The sequence below is a fragment of the Scylla paramamosain genome, chromosome 27, assembly GCF_035594125.1.
Source record: "Scylla paramamosain isolate STU-SP2022 chromosome 27, ASM3559412v1, whole genome shotgun sequence".
NCBI lineage: Eukaryota > Metazoa > Arthropoda > Malacostraca > Decapoda > Portunidae > Scylla > Scylla paramamosain.
In genome coordinates this window covers 9,815,739-9,835,000 of record NC_087177.1, presented here as the reverse complement: position 1 = coordinate 9,835,000, position 19,262 = coordinate 9,815,739, and the positions used below count along the sequence as shown (strand labels likewise).

Genomic DNA, 19,262 nt, shown 5'->3' with positions numbered 1-19,262 from the left:
AAACAGGAGTGTAATGAATTAATAAGTGAAAGAAAGCAAGAGAATGTAAACAAACAGATGATAATGAAAAGAAAAGTGATTTAAATGAGATTGTTAAGATGTTTTGATGGTTTATGGTAAGGAAAATGAGAGAAAGGGTTTGTAATGAATAGAAAGGGTTTGTAATGATGACAGAAAGGAAGGAATAAGAGGAAAAAGTAAAGAAATGAGGAAAGGAAAGAGAAAATGATGCTTTACTCACAATGCACCTCTCTTTAACAACATTCAGAGACACAAGGAAATACAAACAAATTACAAAATAAGCAAAGAAAGAAAAAATGAAAGGAAAAAAAAAATAAGCAAAAATTATACAAAAACAAAAAAAATATACATAATAAAAAAAATAAATGAGACACACACACACACACACACACACACACACACACACACACACACACACACACACGCACACACACACACACAAACACACACACACACACACACCTCAGGCAGCGATTCCTGGAAGAAGACAGCAAAGAATATTATGTTAGCCACAGTGAGAGTGCGTGCGTAGACAGCCGAGGCCGCGAATAAGTCACACAGGAGAGCTGAGAGGAATACAAGCCGCTGGTGTTGTGCTTGGAGTAACAGTCGAGGAGAGCAGAAGACACGGGCAGCACCACCTTCAAGCCTAGCAGGTCCAGGATCAGACTGCCGAATAACACCTTGCTTGTCCGTGCGTTCCTCTGTGGGTGTTAGGTTAGGTTAGGTTACGTTAGGTTAAGTGAGGTTAGGTTATGTTAGGTTAAGTGAGGTTAGGTTAAGTGAGGTTAGGTTAGGTTAAGTTACGTTAGGTTAGGTTAAGTGAGGTTAAGTGAGGTTACGTTAAGTTAAGTTAGGTTAGGTTAGGTTAAAATAGGTTAGGTTAAAAGAGGTTAGGTTAAGTTAGGTTAGGTTAGGTTAAGTTAAGTTAGGTTAAGTTATGTTAGGTTAAAAGAGGTTAGGCTAAGTTATGTTACGTTAAGTTAGCTTATGTTAGGTTAGGTTAGGTTAAGTGAGGTCTTTTTTATCTTTTATTTTTTCTCAGTATTTTTTTCTTATTGTACTTAGTTCCCTTTGACCAGTGTCCCTCCTATATATACAAAAAATAAAACAAAATAAATAAATAAATAAATAAAGTAAAACAAGAACATTTTTACGACTTTAAATCATTTTCCCGACACACTTGTGCATGGAGGCAGTGTTGCACGAGTGTTGAGTGACAAATATTGCATCTCAGCTTAGCAACACACACCAACACACACCAACACAACACCCTGCTCACCTTCTCCTTGATGTCCGCAGCCTGTACTGCCCCTCTGTCCCTGCCGTCCACCTCACCACCACTGCCGCCGCCACCGCCATCGCTGCCGCCAACTTGCTTGCCGGATCAGAGGGTTGCCGTTGCTCTGAAAGTTACATTAGGTTTGGTTAAGTGGGGCCGTGGGAAGAGGATGTAGGTTAGGTTAGGTTTGGTTAGGCTAGGTTATGTTAGGTTTGGATAGGTTTCTTTAGGTTAGGTTAGGTTAGGTTAGGTAAGGCTTGGCTAGGTTAGGCTTGCTTAGGTAAGGTTTGGCTAGGTTAGGTTAGGTTAGGTTAGGTTAGGTTAGGTAAGGCTTGGCTAGGTTAGGCTTGCTTAGGTAAGGTTTGGCTAGGTTAGGTTAGGTTAGGTAAGGCTTGGCTAGGTTAGGCTTGCTTAGGTAAGGTTTGGCTAGGTTAGAATTGCTTAGGTTAGGTTAGGTAAAGTTTGGTTAGGCCAGCTTGGGATTAAGACACGAGATAGCCAGTCTTTGGGAGGAGGAAGCACCAGACACAAGTTAGGGTAGGCTTCTTTGGGTTAGGCTTGGTTTGATTAGGGTCAGCTGAGGAGTGTGAAGCTCCACCACGTTAGGTTAAATTTGAGGTAATATTTTAGTCATTTTCTCTCTCACCACCAAAATTTTCCCACTGTGTAAACTTTGTTAATATTTTTTATCTGAAGGCTACAAAACACATCACTCGCTTTCCATCCCAGACCCCTAAACACCACCCCTTTCTTCCTTCCTTAGCATCAGCCAGCCAGCCTCTTTGGACTTAAATGAAGGAAACTTTTAAACACGTAGATATAATATAACATTTTCTTCTTCACACACACACACACACACACACACACACACTGCTTCCGTGACGTGGGAGAGTGAGGAAGAGCGAGAAAGAGTTTTATCACCAGCTAGAAGGAAATTACCGCTTTGTTTACATCTGACAAGAGAAAACGCGGCTGTCACTTCTGTCAACGGGTAACTAATACAAAGCTGAGAGAGAGAGAGAGAGAGAGAGAGAGAGAGAGAGAGAGAGAGAGAGAGAGAGAGAGAGAGAGAGAGAGAGAGAGATTGTCATATAACCATTTTATACTCAAGATAATAAAAGACAGCAAGCGTTTAATTATTAATTTTCCAACTTTCTTCGCTTGCCTAAACTTTCTTCCACACTGCTGGTGGTGATGGTGGTGGTCTTCCTGCTTCCCTATTTCGTCCCTCTACATTTGTATCTTAAAAGAAAAAAAGATCGTATTACTGAATCAACACCAATGAACACTTAACCTTACCTAACCTAAAGTGTACCTCTGTTTTTACCCTCTACCCATCACTACAACCTCCAGTACCTTCCCCTGCTAGGACTCCAACACCACAACACCTCGTACAGACCCAGACATCCCACACACGTGCATCTAGAAGCTTCATACATCACAACACACGCTATAACACCCCTGACACGCTTCTACTATCACAGTCCCCCCTTAAACACTCCAGAACCTTTTATTTTACCTCCAGCACACCACTTCTACCCTCAAAGACCCAGTACTTATCTGCAACATGCCTATAACATAGCCAAAACACCTCAAAAGCAACTCCAACCACACTAAAACACCTTAAAACACCTTAAACACTCTTAAACGCACAAAAAACACCCTAAACACATCGAAAGTGCACCAAAATATCCCCAAACACACTTAAAATACTCCAAAACTCACCCAAATGGACTTAAAACGCATCCAAAACACACCGTACCTACCCAAAAAACACTCAAACTCATCCACAACATCCCAAAACACACTTAAAACATCGCAAAACACTGAAAACGGTCCAAAACACACTTAAAACACCCCAAAACACCCAGACTGACATAAAATACCCACAAACGCACCCAAAATTCCCCGGTATCCACACAAAACACACCTAAACTCGTCCATAACATCCTAAAATACACTTGAAACATCACAAAACATTGAAAACAGTCCAAAACACACTTAAAGCACTCCTAAACAAGCCTAAGACACCCCAAAACACACCAGGAACGCTAAATATTGACTCAAACATCACCAAATCCCTAAAACACACACTTCAACACCCTTTCAACACCTCCAGACACACTGCAACACTCCCTAAACACCTCCAGACACACTCCAACACCTCTTAAACACACCAAATACACTGGAAGCACTGTCAGGGAAGACAAATACTACCAAGACAGACAGGGCAGCAGGGAAAATTAAGCTAAATATTGTTTTCTTAGCATTTTTCTGTTTTACCACCTCCTCTATTCCTTCTCCCTTCATCTTCCTCCTCTATTTCTCTTATTTTCTTACTCATTCTAGTCTTATCTACACGTCTGAGTCTAGAAAGACATGGAAACACCAGGAAAACACTGCAAAATACGATAAATATTACCGAGGAGACAGCGGAGCCGATCAAGGTCCCTGGTCCATGATGGCGGCCGTGACGTCACGGCAATTTTACGTACCGTAACGGATTTCATTTCGAAATTGACCCCTCGAAAAAATGGAGCTAGGCTGGAATGCCTTATATATTCTGACTTGATAAATACTTAAACAAATATCCACAATATTAAAACAGCTCTAGCCTGAGTAGTATTTAAAAAATATCCAAATTAAATATGGAAAAAGTGTTGAAATATTCGGCACAATTTAAATCATTGAAAAGTCCACAACATTTGAATTTTTAGGAACGTAAAAAATTTTAAAAAATCTGAACTATCATCTTACACCATCAAAAGTGACCTGGAACAAGAAGTAAACAAATAAAACCGAAATTGTGTAAAAACCAAGTGTTGAACCTAAATACGATTAAAAACCACTGAAAAGTCCACCTATTTTGACTCAACAACAAGATAAAACACTTTAAAACATACAAACAATTTTTTCAAGCAATGAAAAGTTAGTTACAAGCTCAAATAGAGAGACAATAACACAAAAAGTGTTGTAATAACAACTTTTAACAGGACCATAAAACATTTTTAAAGTCCACTTATTTCTCTCAACAGGAACCAAAAAACATTTTAAAAATCATAAGCAATTTTTAGAAATACAAAAGACGTAGTTAGAACGTGAAATAAAAAATCAAGTTTGTCAAAATACTGCTAAAAAAACACCCCGCATTTTCGGCAAGCAACACAAAATTGAACACAACTCAACACAAGCCACGAAAATACTTCTAAAGCAAATAATTATTTTTATAAACCATAAAAAACATGCTATACCAGCAGAATAAAGAAGTTAAGAAAAAAATAAAAAAATATTGGAACCCACAGGTTGAAGCAGGTTGGCAGAGGTAGCCAGGCATCATGGCGGCCCTTGTCAGTGGAGAGAACGGCCGCTATTTTGCCTGTTATTCTTCCATCGTAACTAAATGAGGCAATGGCAGATATATCTAGCTAGCGGATATGAAAGCCTAGTTATGTGGCTCCACTTAGTGACGTGTTAGGCTTACAATAAGTGAGAAATGAAGCAGATATTGGCGGACAAATGGGGAAGGCTGCCTCCACCTCGGCTGATAACATTAGTTAAGTGTATTTTTTTGACGTCTTTATAATTCCTGTCATGGTTAATTAGTAAGAGTTTTGTGGTGGAGGCTTGGAGCGCTTGTGGCACCGTGGAATGCTGAGTCACATCAATATATTCTTAACGAGGTGCAAAAACATGAAATACGAGGCTTAACAATAAATAAACAGTAAGATTAACCACTGACCTGACAGCCCTGTGTTGTTGTGGGTGACACGTACCGCCTATTACATCAGACTGTGCAAATTACCTGGCTGGACAAGTGGTGGGCGAGTTTCTTACCAATATTAGCCTTGGTGGCCCTGTAGGCACCTCCCGGCAGGCACCAAGCTTGAACCAGCACATCCAGGAAGCCACGCCCCTGTCACTGTCTTGTTCTGCGAAAATACATTAAATAACGCAGCAGTTTATGGCACCCTTGGAACAGAGTGCCTTGCTGTTGACGTCCGGTGCTGTGTCGTCCCACATTAAATAAAGCAGCAGTTTATGGCACCCTTTGAACACAATGCCTTTCCGTCTGGCGTGTCTGGCGTCTGGTACTGTGTCATCCCTCCCAGCCTGCTCCGCACAGTACGCACCCAAACACTTTTAGCTTTCAATAACAAGCACCAACTTCTTTTATATTGTACTAAACTAATAGAAAATTAAATATAAAGAATTATAAGCGTGTAAAAATAAATCTCAGGCCATTATAACTGTAATTGTCAAAGTATCTAGACGTTACTGATTGAAGCGCTAAATTCAAACTGGTCCTGGCGGGGCTTACGCTGCAATGTCTCGTCCCTTGTGTGGCGTAATGTGAAATCATTGAAAAACTTGTGTGAATTGAAGGCTTGGCTTAATACTGTGTTATATCTCAGCTTATCATTATTAAGTATTTACCATTTGACGTTAAAAAACAACAATACTTCACAGAGATATCCAAGTATAACAGAGGCTTCCATACTGTAGCTAATGATCAACAGAGAATTACCAGCCTTTCTCTGTGTGTCAAGGAGAGCCCTTAGGGAAACGTTCGTGTGCGTGTGTGTGTGTGTGGTATGGAAAGATATAATTGCTTAAGTACAGCCTCTCTCTCTCTCTCTCTCTCTCTCTCTACGTATTTTGCCTGTCTGCCCTCGTGTGTGTGTGTGTGTGTGTGTGTGTGTGTGTGTGTGTGTGTGTATCTCATTTATTTATTTAAGTTATTTTTCTTCTTCACGCAGATAGTAATTGACGAACACAACACACCACGTGGAGAGAAGCAAGGTGTGGAGTACCCAAGCCTCTCACAGTCCATGCTAGTAGACTCACCCTGCATGTGGAGATCTCCCAAAATGCACGGAGGTTATTCCAGAGCTGCAGGACAGAGTACTTGAGGCCATTGGTGAACAGAAAGCTGAGGTTGAACAAAGGTAGAGTAAAGATTACACTGACATTTGGGACATTGACATTGTTTGTTACCAGTATTATATTGATTCCTTTTATTTCAGCCAAGAATTGATAGCTGCCCAAGGTGTAAGCAAGATTCACAATGATGAGGTCATTGTGACGTGTGCAATGTGTCCACTGGTCTTGGCCTTCCTGACCAAGGCAGCCACACAAAGGAAATTCCACGTTATTGTTGCCGAACGTGCCCCTAAATATGATGCAAGGTGTTTTATGCGTCTCTTTCACGTCATCGTGTCTGATGTGCACAATACATAACACAGGGACTGCCACATGTAGGGGTGATGGCTTCTTGCAGCTTCCTTTATTTTATTATGTTCTTATGTTCTCAATACATCTTTTACTTGTGCAGGGTCACCCAGTGGCAAAAGCTTTATGTACTGCTGGAATTGAGACAACATTAATTCAAGACTCTGCAGTGTTCCCCATCATGTCACGTGTCAACAAGGTCATCAAAGGTCATCGTTGGCACCGAGACGGTGGTGACCAACGGAGGCATTGAGACCTTTGTTGGTGCAGCCTCTCTTGCCTCACCACCAAAGTTTTATTCTGTTTCAGTAAGTTTTATTTGTTAGTCATTATCCTGATACCTCTTTCAGTGGGGCAGTATTTGAAACATATTTACTGTTGCAAATTGAACAGGGAAGGTATCACAAAAGTACATACCATTTTATTCTCACAGAAATTCTTGATTCCAGTTTTTGATACATTCCTTTTCCACATGTTTATTTCGTGTAGGTGGATATACATTCCTCGTGTTGAGTGTTGGATGGTCCTTTCTCAAACCTCAACCTGTTGTTGTCTCATGTGGAGCTAGATACTATCAGATCAGTACCATCAGATCAGTCGGCGGTCCCGTTGATGCCGGATAAGAGGGATTTTACTGTACCCTGTTTATCTTGCACTTAGCTTTAAATAATGGCTGCTGACCATTTAAATCTCTTTTATTTCAGTCGAGGTACTGCACCATCCTACGTGTACCGGCAGCTTAGCAAACTGTACCGTCCCACTTCTTGTGATCTCTAAGGTAACAGCTTTAATCCTTGCAAATAAGGAATAAGAGAAAAGAGACACACCTGCCATTTGTACTGTTATGCTGTAGTGTTCTGTCATTTTTTTCCTCTTTTATCCTAGAACCATTTTTGGTCATTCATGTTTCTAAAAATTATTATACAAAAATGTTGAGCTTAATATGTTTGGTGTAGTTTTTTGTAACATGTGTTATTATTGTTAATGTGTGTGGTTCCCCTCAGGAAGAATGTTGCAGTATTAGCAGTAATGTTACAGCCAATGGAAGTGTCTGTATTGTGCTTTGGTGGGAGGTTAATTTGATGTATTTTTAGAGTTGTGCAGGATATTATAGCAAGCCCTCAAAATAAAGAAAATAACTATAGAAAACACTCCTTGTATTGAAAACACCACTGCAGAGAAATCTCTAATGAAACAGGAAACCCTACATTCAGTACTGTGTGGTTGTTGCAGTAACACTGAGCTAAATGCCTTTTGGATGGTTGTACACTAAAAATAATGTAAAAATGCCTATAAACAACTGTCCCTGCATTAAAAACCTTTCATCATAAAATTACACACAAGATACTCAACCAGTGCATGAATGTTCAAGCGGTACCATTTGCTCCCTTCTGCACAGCTTGCAGCAACACTTCTGGCGCTGCATAGTGAACAGTGAAGCACGGTGTCTTCGTGCTGCCATCCTTTTCCTTGTCAGGCATCAAATGTGCAAACCCAAAATCCACAATCTTAATAACTGAATCTTCAGAAGAATCCTTGAACAAGAGATTCCGTGAAAAGATGTTTAGACACTAAAAATAATGTAAAAATGCCTATAAACAACTGTCCCTGCATTAAAAACCTTTCATCATAAAATTACACACAAGATACTCAACCAGTGCATGAATGTTCAAGTGGTACCATTTGCTCCCTTCTGCACAGCTTGCAGCAACACTTCTGGCGCTGCATAGTGAACAGTGAAGCACGGTGTCTTCGTGCTGCCATCCTTTTCCTTGTCAGGCATCAAATGTGCAAACCCAAAATCCACAATCTTAATAACTGAATCTTCAGAAGAATCCTTGAACAAGAGATTCCGTGAAAAGATGTTTAGATTAGAATGGCCTCGGAGAAGGATAATATCTGAATGGAATAAATTCATACTTTTTATTATAAAGGCCATACAAATGATGGAGATCAATAATATTCCATGCAATAAATTCTTTAAAATAAGCAGATGGAAAATCAATGCAAAAAAACTTCCTTTTTTTACCTTTCCTTTCTTTTCTTTTCTGTCTATCCTCAACACCAACCCTTTTCACCCCTGTCTGGCTTTAGGTCTCCGTGAACACTGATGCTTTTCCTGTGCACGTAGTGAACTGCTGACACCAGGTTCCTCACGACGACCGAAGCCCGAGGCGAGCCTCTGTGAACCTCTCGTGTTTCCTGATCCTCTGAGGCAGCCAGCTCTCCACCTCCAAGGAGCTGCATCACAATGTAGGTGTGTGCCTGTGAAACCAACATGAATTAGATACAGGCATACAATGATTAATGCAAGGAAAAGAAAATAATATGATCTTAAACTAATTGTTACTTAAACTGTTACTGATAAATCCTGTTGTTTTATATTGTAATTCTACACAGTAAAAATATAGATTTGAAAATATACTTTGTAAAACTCAGTAACTTCCACTACAGCCCATTAAACTAGAACCATGAAAACATCCTTGAAAACCCCAGTAACTTGCACTACAGCCTGTTAGACTAGAACCATGAAAACACCCTTGAAAATCCTAGTAACTTCCACTACACCCTGTTAAACAAAAACCATGAAAACACCCTTGAAAACCCCAGTAACTTCCACTACACCCTGTTAAACAAGAACCATGAAAAACACCCTTGAAAACCTCAGTAACTTCCACTACACCCTGTTAAACTCGAACCATGAAAACACCCTTGAAAACACACACACAGGCAACCCTTTCCCGGCCACACACACACACAAACCCTCTCCAACACACACACACACACACACACACACACACACACAAACCCCAGAACACACCATACCTAATTGGCAGTTGCTTTTTCAGTTCCAGTCTTAACACTTCGCATAAACCCTCTCTGTGTAACTGCCATGACCAGGCCCAGGAAGGAAAACTTGCGGTCCTGCGCCAACGAGTCGTAACTATGCTTGTGGTGGGTCGCGAAGATCAGCGTTAACTCCAGGCTGGAATACAGGAACAGGTAGAGGAAGTAAACTCGGCTAAATTGTATTAATTTCATGCGTTCTACAGAGAGAGAGAAAGACAGATGTTTATGAATGAAGGGAGAGGAGGAGGAGGAGGAACGGGAGGTAGTGTGTGTGTGTGTGTGTGTGTGTGTATGAATGAAGGGAGAGGAGGAGGAGGAGGAACAGGAGGTGGTAATAATAATAATAATAATAATAATAATAAACGGTTTATTATTTAGGCAGTTGACAAACTGAAAATGTACATAGGGGATGGGGAAAAACTTAACATTAATCCTAAAGGTAAGTCTAATCTAGGAGGGAAATAATATTGATTGATGGCTCGCACCATGGTGGGAATCGCACTGAGTCTGTACCGGTCCGTGCGCGGCGCCTTCAGGGGCGTTATTCTGTTGTGGTGTCTGGTGGCACGGACCGGGCGAGGCGCATCGGGCGGCAGCATGTTTCTGAGACGCGGATGATGCAGTAGTCCCCTTCCAAACTTCTCCAGAGCCTCTCGGTGCCTGGTGGATATTCTGGACAGACTCAGGGTGTGTGTGTGTGTGTGTGTGTGTGTGTGTGTGTGTGTGTGTGTGTGTGTGTGTGTTTGTGTTTCAGGAGTAAACATAAGGGAATATTTGCTAGTACACACACACACACACACACACACACACACACACACACACACACACACACAATACTACAAACACGAACAAACACACAATACTGAACATACAAACACACACACACACACCTTCTCTGCCCAGGCCCTTGACACAGCTGACGGAGAACAGAGCCCTAGGATTGATCACCTCCCAAGCCTCGGTCAAACTGGCACCGATGTCCCTCCTCCTTCTGCCCTGCAGTGGAAGAACAAGACACAAATCTGACTCACACACGACGAGACAACAGCGAACGTAAACAAACAGTGTTGCCAACTCAGGGAAAGGGAGTTTTACTGTACAAGGGATAAAATACAAGTGAATCACCATGGAAACACCCTTTGAAAACCCACAGTAACTTCCACTACAGCCTTGATAACACTACTTACCCTAGATCACCCCCAAACACCCCTATATAACCCTGAAACACCACCAAGACACCATTAAACACCCCAAAACAAACTATTTACCTCAAAACACTTGCAAAACACTCCCAAAACAAAATTAAACACCCCAAAACACACTATTTACCTCAAAACACTTGCAAAACACTCTCAAAACACCATTAAACACCCCAAAACACACTATTTACCTCAAAAACTTGCAAAACACTCCAAAAACACCATTAAACATCCAAAAACAGACAATTTACCTCAAAACACTTGAAAAAACACCCCCAAAACACCTCCAAAACCCCAATAATACCCAAAAAAAGACAATTTACCTCAAAACACTTGAAAAAACACCTCCAAAACCCCAATAATACCCAAAAAAGACAATTTACCTCAAAACACTTGCAAAATCACCCCCAAAACATCTCCAAAACCCAAAAAATACCCAAAAAAGACAATTTACCTCAAAACACATGCAAAAACACCCCCAAAACACCTCCAAAACCCCAATAATACCCAAAAAACAGACAAAAACAGACAAATATACCCAAAAACAGACAATTTACCTCAAAACACTTGAAAAAACACCCCAAAACACCTCCAAAACACCCCAAAATATCTCAAAACATTCCTAAACACACAAACAGGAGTGTAATGAATTAATAAGTGAAAGAAAGCAAGAGAATGTAAACAAACAGATGATAATGAAAAGAAAAGTGATTTAAATGAGATTGTTAAGATGTTTTGATGGTTTATGGTAAGGAAAATGAGAGAAAGGGTTTGTAATGAATAGAAAGGGTTTGTAATGATGACAGAAAGGAAGGAATAAGAGGAAAAAGTAAAGAAATGAGGAAAGGAAAGAGAAAATGATGCTTTACTCACAATGCACCTCTCTTTAACAACATTCAGAGACACAAGGAAATACAAACAAATTACAAAATAAGCAAAGAAAGAAAAAATGAAAGGAAAAAAAAAATAAGCAAAAATTATACAAAAACAAAAAAAATATACATAATAAAAAAAATAAATGAGACACACACACACACACACACACACACACACACACACACACACACACACACACACACACACACACACACAAACACACACACACACACACACCTCAGGCAGCGATTCCTGGAAGAAGACAGCAAAGAATATTATGTTAGCCACAGTGAGAGTGCGTGCGTAGACAGCCGAGGCCGCGAATAAGTCACACAGGAGAGCTGAGAGGAATACAAGCCGCTGGTGTTGTGCTTGGAGTAACAGTCGAGGAGAGCAGAAGACACGGGCAGCACCACCTTCAAGCCTAGCAGGTCCAGGATCAGACTGCCGAATAACACCTTGCTTGTCCGTGCGTTCCTCTGTGGGTGTTAGGTTAGGTTAGGTTACGTTAGGTTAAGTGAGGTTAGGTTATGTTAGGTTAAGTGAGGTTAGGTTAAGTGAGGTTAGGTTAGGTTAAGTTACGTTAGGTTAGGTTAAGTGAGGTTAAGTGAGGTTACGTTAAGTTAAGTTAGGTTAGGTTAGGTTAAAATAGGTTAGGTTAAAAGAGGTTAGGTTAAGTTAGGTTAGGTTAGGTTAAGTTAAGTTAGGTTAAGTTATGTTAGGTTAAAAGAGGTTAGGCTAAGTTATGTTACGTTAAGTTAGCTTATGTTAGGTTAGGTTAGGTTAAGTGAGGTCTTTTTTATCTTTTATTTTTTCTCAGTATTTTTTTCTTATTGTACTTAGTTCCCTTTGACCAGTGTCCCTCCTATATATACAAAAAATAAAACAAAATAAATAAATAAATAAATAAAGTAAAACAAGAACATTTTTACGACTTTAAATCATTTTCCCGACACACTTGTGCATGGAGGCAGTGTTGCACGAGTGTTGAGTGACAAATATTGCATCTCAGCTTAGCAACACACACCAACACACACCAACACAACACCCTGCTCACCTTCTCCTTGATGTCCGCAGCCTGTACTGCCCCTCTGTCCCTGCCGTCCACCTCACCACCACTGCCGCCGCCACCGCCATCGCTGCCGCCAACTTGCTTGCCGGATCAGAGGGTTGCCGTTGCTCTGAAAGTTACATTAGGTTTGGTTAAGTGGGGCCGTGGGAAGAGGATGTAGGTTAGGTTAGGTTTGGTTAGGCTAGGTTATGTTAGGTTTGGATAGGTTTCTTTAGGTTAGGTTAGGTTAGGTTAGGTTAGGTTAGGTAAGGCTTGGCTAGGTTAGGCTTGCTTAGGTAAGGTTTGGCTAGGTTAGGTTAGGTTAGGTTAGGTTAGGTTAGGTAAGGCTTGGCTAGGTTAGGCTTGCTTAGGTAAGGTTTGGCTAGGTTAGGTTAGGTTAGGTAAGGCTTGGCTAGGTTAGGCTTGCTTAGGTAAGGTTTGGCTAGGTTAGAATTGCTTAGGTTAGGTTAGGTAAAGTTTGGTTAGGCCAGCTTGGGATTAAGACACGAGATAGCCAGTCTTTGGGAGGAGGAAGCACCAGACACAAGTTAGGGTAGGCTTCTTTGGGTTAGGCTTGGTTTGATTAGGGTCAGCTGAGGAGTGTGAAGCTCCACCACGTTAGGTTAAATTTGAGGTAATATTTTAGTCATTTTCTCTCTCACCACCAAAATTTTCCCACTGTGTAAACTTTGTTAATATTTTTTATCTGAAGGCTACAAAACACATCACTCGCTTTCCATCCCAGACCCCTAAACACCACCCCTTTCTTCCTTCCTTAGCATCAGCCAGCCAGCCTCTTTGGACTTAAATGAAGGAAACTTTTAAACACGTAGATATAATATAACATTTTCTTCTTCACACACACACACACACACACACACACACACACACACACACACTGCTTCCGTGACGTGGGAGAGTGAGGAAGAGCGAGAAAGAGTTTTATCACCAGCTAGAAGGAAATTACCGCTTTGTTTACATCTGACAAGAGAAAACGCGGCTGTCACTTCTGTCAACGGGTAACTAATACAAAGCTGAGAGAGAGAGAGAGAGAGAGAGAGAGAGAGAGAGAGAGAGAGAGAGAGAGAGAGAGAGAGAGAGAGAGAGAGAGAGAGAGATTGTCATATAACCATTTTATACTCAAGATAATAAAAGACAGCAAGCGTTTAATTATTAATTTTCCAACTTTCTTCGCTTGCCTAAACTTTCTTCCACACTGCTGGTGGTGATGGTGGTGGTGGTGGTGGTCTTCCTGCTTCCCTATTTCGTCCCTCTACATTTGTATCTTAAAAGAAAAAAAGATCGTATTACTGAATCAACACCAATGAACACTTAACCTTACCTAACCTAAAGTGTACCTCTGTTTTTACCCTCTACCCATCACTACAACCTCCAGTACCTTCCCCTGCTAGGACTCCAACACCACAACACCTCGTACAGACCCAGACATCCCACACACGTGCATCTAGAAGCTTCATACATCACAACACACGCTATAACACCCCTGACACGCTTCTACTATCACAGTCCCCCCTTAAACACTCCAGAACCTTTTATTTTACCTCCAGCACACCACTTCTACCCTCAAAGACCCAGTACTTATCTGCAACATGCCTATAACATAGCCAAAACACCTCAAAAGCAACTCCAACCACACTAAAACACCTTAAAACACCTTAAACACTCTTAAACGCACAAAAAACACCCTAAACACATCGAAAGTGCACCAAAATATCCCCAAACACACTTAAAATACTCCAAAACTCACCCAAATGGACTTAAAACGCATCCAAAACACACCGTACCTACCCAAAAAACACTCAAACTCATCCACAACATCCCAAAACACACTTAAAACATCGCAAAACACTGAAAACGGCCCAAAACACACTTAAAACACCCCAAAACACCCAGACTGACATAAAATACCCACAAACGCACCCAAAATTCCCCGGTATCCACACAAAACACACCTAAACTCGTCCATAACATCCTAAAATACACTTGAAACATCACAAAACATTGAAAACAGTCCAAAACACACTTAAAGCACTCCTAAACAAGCCTAAGACACCCCAAAACACACCAGGAACGCTAAATATTGACTCAAACATCACCAAATCCCTAAAACACACACTTCAACACCCTTTCAACACCTCCAGACACACTGCAACACTCCCTAAACACCTCCAGACACACTCCAACACCTCTTAAACACACCAAATACACTGGAAGCACTGTCAGGGAAGACAAATACTACCAAGACAGACAGGGCAGCAGGGAAAATTAAGCTAAATATTGTTTTCTTAGCATTTTTCTGTTTTACCACCTCCTCTATTCCTTCTCCCTTCATCTTCCTCCTCTATTTCTCTTATTTTCTTACTCATTCTAGTCTTATCTACACGTCTGAGTCTAGAAAGACATGGAAACACCAGGAAAACACTGCAAAATACGATAAATATTACCGAGGAGACAGCGGAGCCGATCAAGGTCCCTGGTCCATGATGGCGGCCGTGACGTCACGGCAATTTTACGTACCGTAACGGATTTCATTTCGAAATTGACCCCTCGAAAAAATGGAGCTAGGCTGGAATGCCTTATATATTCTGACTTGATAAATACTTAAACAAATATCCACAATATTAAAACAGCTCTAGCCTGAGTAGTATTTAAAAAATATCCAAATTAAATATGGAAAAAGTGTTGAAATATTCGGCACAATTTAAATCATTGAAAAGTCCACAACATTTGAATTTTTAGGAACGTAAAAAATTTTAAAAAATCTGAACTATCATCTTACACCATCAAAAGTGACCTGGAACAAGAAGTAAACAAATAAAACCGAAATTGTGTAAAAACCAAGTGTTGAACCTAAATACGATTAAAAACCACTGAAAAGTCCACCTATTTTGACTCAACAACAAGATAAAACACTTTAAAACATACAAACAATTTTTTCAAGCAATGAAAAGTTAGTTACAAGCTCAAATAGAGAGACAATAACACAAAAAGTGTTGTAATAACAACTTTTAACAGGACCATAAACCATTTTTAAAGTCCACTTATTTCTCTCAACAGGAACCAAAAAACATTTTAAAAATCATAAGCAATTTTTAGAAATACAAAAGACGTAGTTAGAACGTGAAATAAAAAATCAAGTTTGTCAAAATACTGCTAAAAAAACACCCCGCATTTTCGGCAAGCAACACAAAATTGAACACAACTCAACACAAGCCACGAAAATACTTCTAAAGCAAATAATTATTTTTATAAACCATAAAAAACATGCTATACCAGCAGAATAAAGAAGTTAAGAAAAAAATAAAAAAATATTGGAACCCACAGGTTGAAGCAGGTTGGCAGAGGTAGCCAGGCATCATGGCGGCCCTTGTCAGTGGAGAGAACGGCCGCTATTTTGCCTGTTATTCTTCCATCGTAACTAAATGAGGCAATGGCAGATATATCTAGCTAGCGGATATGAAAGCCTAGTTATGTGGCTCCACTTAGTGACGTGTTAGGCTTACAATAAGTGAGAAATGAAGCAGATATTGGCGGACAAATGGGGAAGGCTGCCTCCACCTCGGCTGATAACATTAGTTAAGTGTATTTTTTTGACGTCTTTATAATTCCTGTCATGGTTAATTAGTAAGAGTTTTGTGGTGGAGGCTTGGAGCGCTTGTGGCACCGTGGAATGCTGAGTCACATCAATATATTCTTAACGAGGTGCAAAAACATGAAATACGAGGCTTAACAATAAATAAACAGTAAGATTAACCACTGACCTGACAGCCCTGTGTTGTTGTGGGTGACACGTACCGCCTATTACATCAGACTGTGCAAATTACCTGGCTGGACAAGTGGTGGGCGAGTTTCTTACCAATATTAGCCTTGGTGGCCCTGTAGGCACCTCCCGGCAGGCACCAAGCTTGAACCAGCACATCCAGGAAGCCACGCCCCTGTCACTGTCTTGTTCTGCGAAAATACATTAAATAACGCAGCAGTTTATGGCACCCTTGGAACAGAGTGCCTTGCTGTTGACGTCCGGTGCTGTGTCGTCCCACATTAAATAAAGCAGCAGTTTATGGCACCCTTTGAACACAATGCCTTTCCGTCTGGCGTGTCTGGCGTCTGGTACTGTGTCATCCCTCCCAGCCTGCTCCGCACAGTACGCACCCAAACACTTTTAGCTTTCAATAACAAGCACCAACTTCTTTTATATTGTACTAAACTAATAGAAAATTAAATATAAAGAATTATAAGCGTGTAAAAATAAATCTCAGGCCATTATAACTGTAATTGTCAAAGTATCTAGACGTTACTGATTGAAGCGCTAAATTCAAACTGGTCCTGGCGGGGCTTACGCTGCAATGTCTCGTCCCTTGTGTGGCGTAATGTGAAATCATTGAAAAACTTGTGTGAATTGAAGGCTTGGCTTAATACTGTGTTATATCTCAGCTTATCATTATTAAGTATTTACCATTTGACGTTAAAAAACAACAATACTTCACAGAGATATCCAAGTATAACAGAGGCTTCCATACTGTAGCTAATGATCAACAGAGAATTACCAGCCTTTCTCTGTGTGTCAAGGAGAGCCCTTAGGGAAACGTTCGTGTGCGTGTGTGTGTGTGTGTGTGTGTGGTATGGAAAGATATAATTGCTTAAGTACAGCCTCTCTCTCTCTCTCTCTCTCTCTCTCTCTCTCTACGTATTTTGCCTGTCTGCCCTCGTGTGTGTGTGTGTGTGTGTGTGTGTGTGTGTGTGTGTGTGTGTATCTCATTTATTTATTTAAGTTATTTTTCTTCTTCACGCAGATAGTAATTGACGAACACAACACACCACGTGGAGAGAAGCAAGGTGTGGAGTACCCAAGCCTCTCACAGTCCATGCTAGTAGACTCACCCTGCATGTGGAGATCTCCCAAAATGCACGGAGGTTATTCCAGAGCTGCAGGACAGAGTACTTGAGGCCATTGGTGAACAGAAAGCTGAGGTTGAACAAAGGTAGAGTAAAGATTACACTGACATTTGGGACATTGACATTGTTTGTTACCAGTATTATATTGATTCCTTTTATTTCAGCCAAGAATTGATAGCTGCCCAAGGTGTAAGCAAGATTCACAATGATGAGGTCATTGTGACGTGTGCAATGTGTCCACTGGTCTTGGCCTTCCTGACCAAGGCAGCCACACAAAGGAAATTCCACGTTATTGTTGCCGAACGTGCCCCTAAATATGATGCAAGGTGTTTTATGCGTCTCTTTCACGTCATCGTGTCTGATGTGCACAATACATAACACAGGGACTGCCACATGTAGGGGTGATGGCTTCTTGCAGCTTCCTTTATTTTATTATGTTCTTATGTTCTCAATACATCTTTTACTTGTGCAGGGTCACCCAGTGGCAAAAGCTTTATGTACTGCTGGAATTGAGACAACATTAATTCAAGACTCTGCAGTGTTCCCCATCATGTCACGTGTCAACAAGGTCATCAAAGGTCATCGTTGGCACCGAGACGGTGGTGACCAACGGAGGCATTGAGACCTTTGTTGGTGCAGCCTCTCTTGCCTCACCACCAAAGTTTTATTCTGTTTCAGTAAGTTTTATTTGTTAGTCATTATCCTGATACCTCTTTCAGTGGGGCAGTATTTGAAACATATTTACTGTTGCAAATTGAACAGGGAAGGTATCACAAAAGTACATACCATTTTATTCTCACAGAAATTCTTGATTCCAGTTTTTGATACATTCCTTTTCCACATGTTTATTTCGTGTAGGTGGATATACATTCCTCGTGTTGAGTGTTGGATGGTCCTTTCTCAAACCTCAACCTGTTGTTGTCTCATGTGGAGCTAGATACTATCAGATCAGTACCATCAGATCAGTCGGCGGTCCCGTTGATGCCGGATAAGAGGGATTTTACTGTACCCTGTTTATCTTGCACTTAGCTTTAAATAATGGCTGCTGACCATTTAAATCTCTTTTATTTCAGTCGAGGTACTGCACCATCCTACGTGTACCGGCAGCTTAGCAAACTGTACCGTCCCACTTCTTGTGATCTCTAAGGTAACAGCTTTAATCCTTGCAAATAAGGAATAAGAGAAAAGAGACACACCTGCCATTTGTACTGTTATGCTGTAGTGTTCTGTCATTTTTTTCCTCTTTTATCCTAGAACCATTTTTGGTCATTCATGTTTCTAAAAATTATTATACAAAAATGTTGAGCTTAATATGTTTGGTGTAGTTTTTTGTAACATGTGTTATTATTGTTAATGTGTGTGGTTCCCCTCAGGAAGAATGTTGCAGTATTAGCAGTAATGTTACAGCCAATGGAAGTGTCTGTATTGTGCTTTGGTGGGAGGTTAATTTGATGTATTTTTAGAGTTGTGCAGGATATTATAGCAAGCCCTCAAAATAAAGAAAATAACTATAGAAAACACTCCTTGTATTGAAAACACCACTGCAGAGAAATCTCTAATGAAACAGGAAACCCTACATTCAGTACTGTGTGGTTGTTGCAGTAACACTGAGCTAAATGCCTTTTGGATGGTTGTACACTAAAAATAATGTAAAAATGCCTATAAACAACTGTCCCTGCATTAAAAACCTTTCATCATAAAATTACACACAAGATACTCAACCAGTGCATGAATGTTCAAGCGGTACCATTTGCTCCCTTCTGCACAGCTTGCAGCAACACTTCTGGCGCTGCATAGTGAACAGTGAAGCACGGTGTCTTCGTGCTGCCATCCTTTT

At 40.6% G+C, this 19,262-nt stretch overlaps 4 long non-coding RNA genes across 20 annotated transcripts in view; 2 read left to right on the top strand and 2 right to left on the bottom strand.

Annotated features, from left to right (window-relative positions):
- The window catches only part of LOC135114175 (uncharacterized), a 6,888-nt gene extending 1,479 nt beyond the window's left edge, over window positions 1-5,409 (bottom strand). The window contains exons 1-4 of one of the 8 annotated variants that reach the window (XR_010275397.1): window positions 5,043-5,409; window positions 2,469-2,545; window positions 1,304-1,427; window positions 484-725 (exon numbers count right to left, since the gene is read on the bottom strand). This is a non-coding gene — a long non-coding RNA (uncharacterized LOC135114175). Of the gene's footprint in view, window positions 1-483; window positions 726-1,303; window positions 1,428-2,172; window positions 2,262-2,468; window positions 2,546-3,725; window positions 4,137-5,042 lie in introns of those variants that run through there. The other 7 variants (XR_010275396.1, XR_010275398.1, XR_010275395.1 and 4 more) reach the window with 7 other exon arrangements.
- Window positions 5,288-7,681, top strand: LOC135114176 (uncharacterized). Of its 2 annotated transcripts, XR_010275403.1 has the most exons (5): window positions 5,288-5,425; window positions 6,061-6,249; window positions 6,328-6,489; window positions 6,636-6,840; window positions 7,237-7,681. It is a non-coding gene; the product is annotated as an uncharacterized LOC135114176 (long non-coding RNA). The 2 variants fall into 2 exon arrangements; XR_010275402.1 differs by having other exon boundaries at window positions 6,636-7,681.
- A 760-nt stretch (window positions 7,682-8,441) lies between these two features.
- Window positions 8,442-16,679, bottom strand: LOC135114167 (uncharacterized). 8 transcript variants are annotated; one of them, XR_010275341.1, is made up of 8 exons: window positions 16,291-16,660; window positions 13,708-13,793; window positions 12,515-12,638; window positions 11,695-11,936; window positions 10,273-10,378; window positions 9,868-10,042; window positions 9,359-9,518; window positions 8,442-8,797 (listed from the first exon to the last, which is right to left on the bottom strand). It is a non-coding gene; the product is annotated as an uncharacterized LOC135114167 (long non-coding RNA). The 8 variants fall into 8 exon arrangements; XR_010275339.1 differs by having other exon boundaries at window positions 16,386-16,660; XR_010275342.1 differs by lacking the exon at window positions 13,708-13,793 and having other exon boundaries at window positions 16,386-16,679.
- LOC135114184 (uncharacterized) lies at window positions 16,536-18,943 on the top strand. 2 transcript variants are annotated; one of them, XR_010275419.1, is made up of 5 exons: window positions 16,536-16,673; window positions 17,323-17,511; window positions 17,590-17,751; window positions 17,898-18,102; window positions 18,499-18,943. It is a non-coding gene; the product is annotated as an uncharacterized LOC135114184 (long non-coding RNA). The 2 variants fall into 2 exon arrangements; XR_010275418.1 differs by having other exon boundaries at window positions 17,898-18,943.
- The last annotated feature ends 319 nt before the right edge of the window (window positions 18,944-19,262 follow it).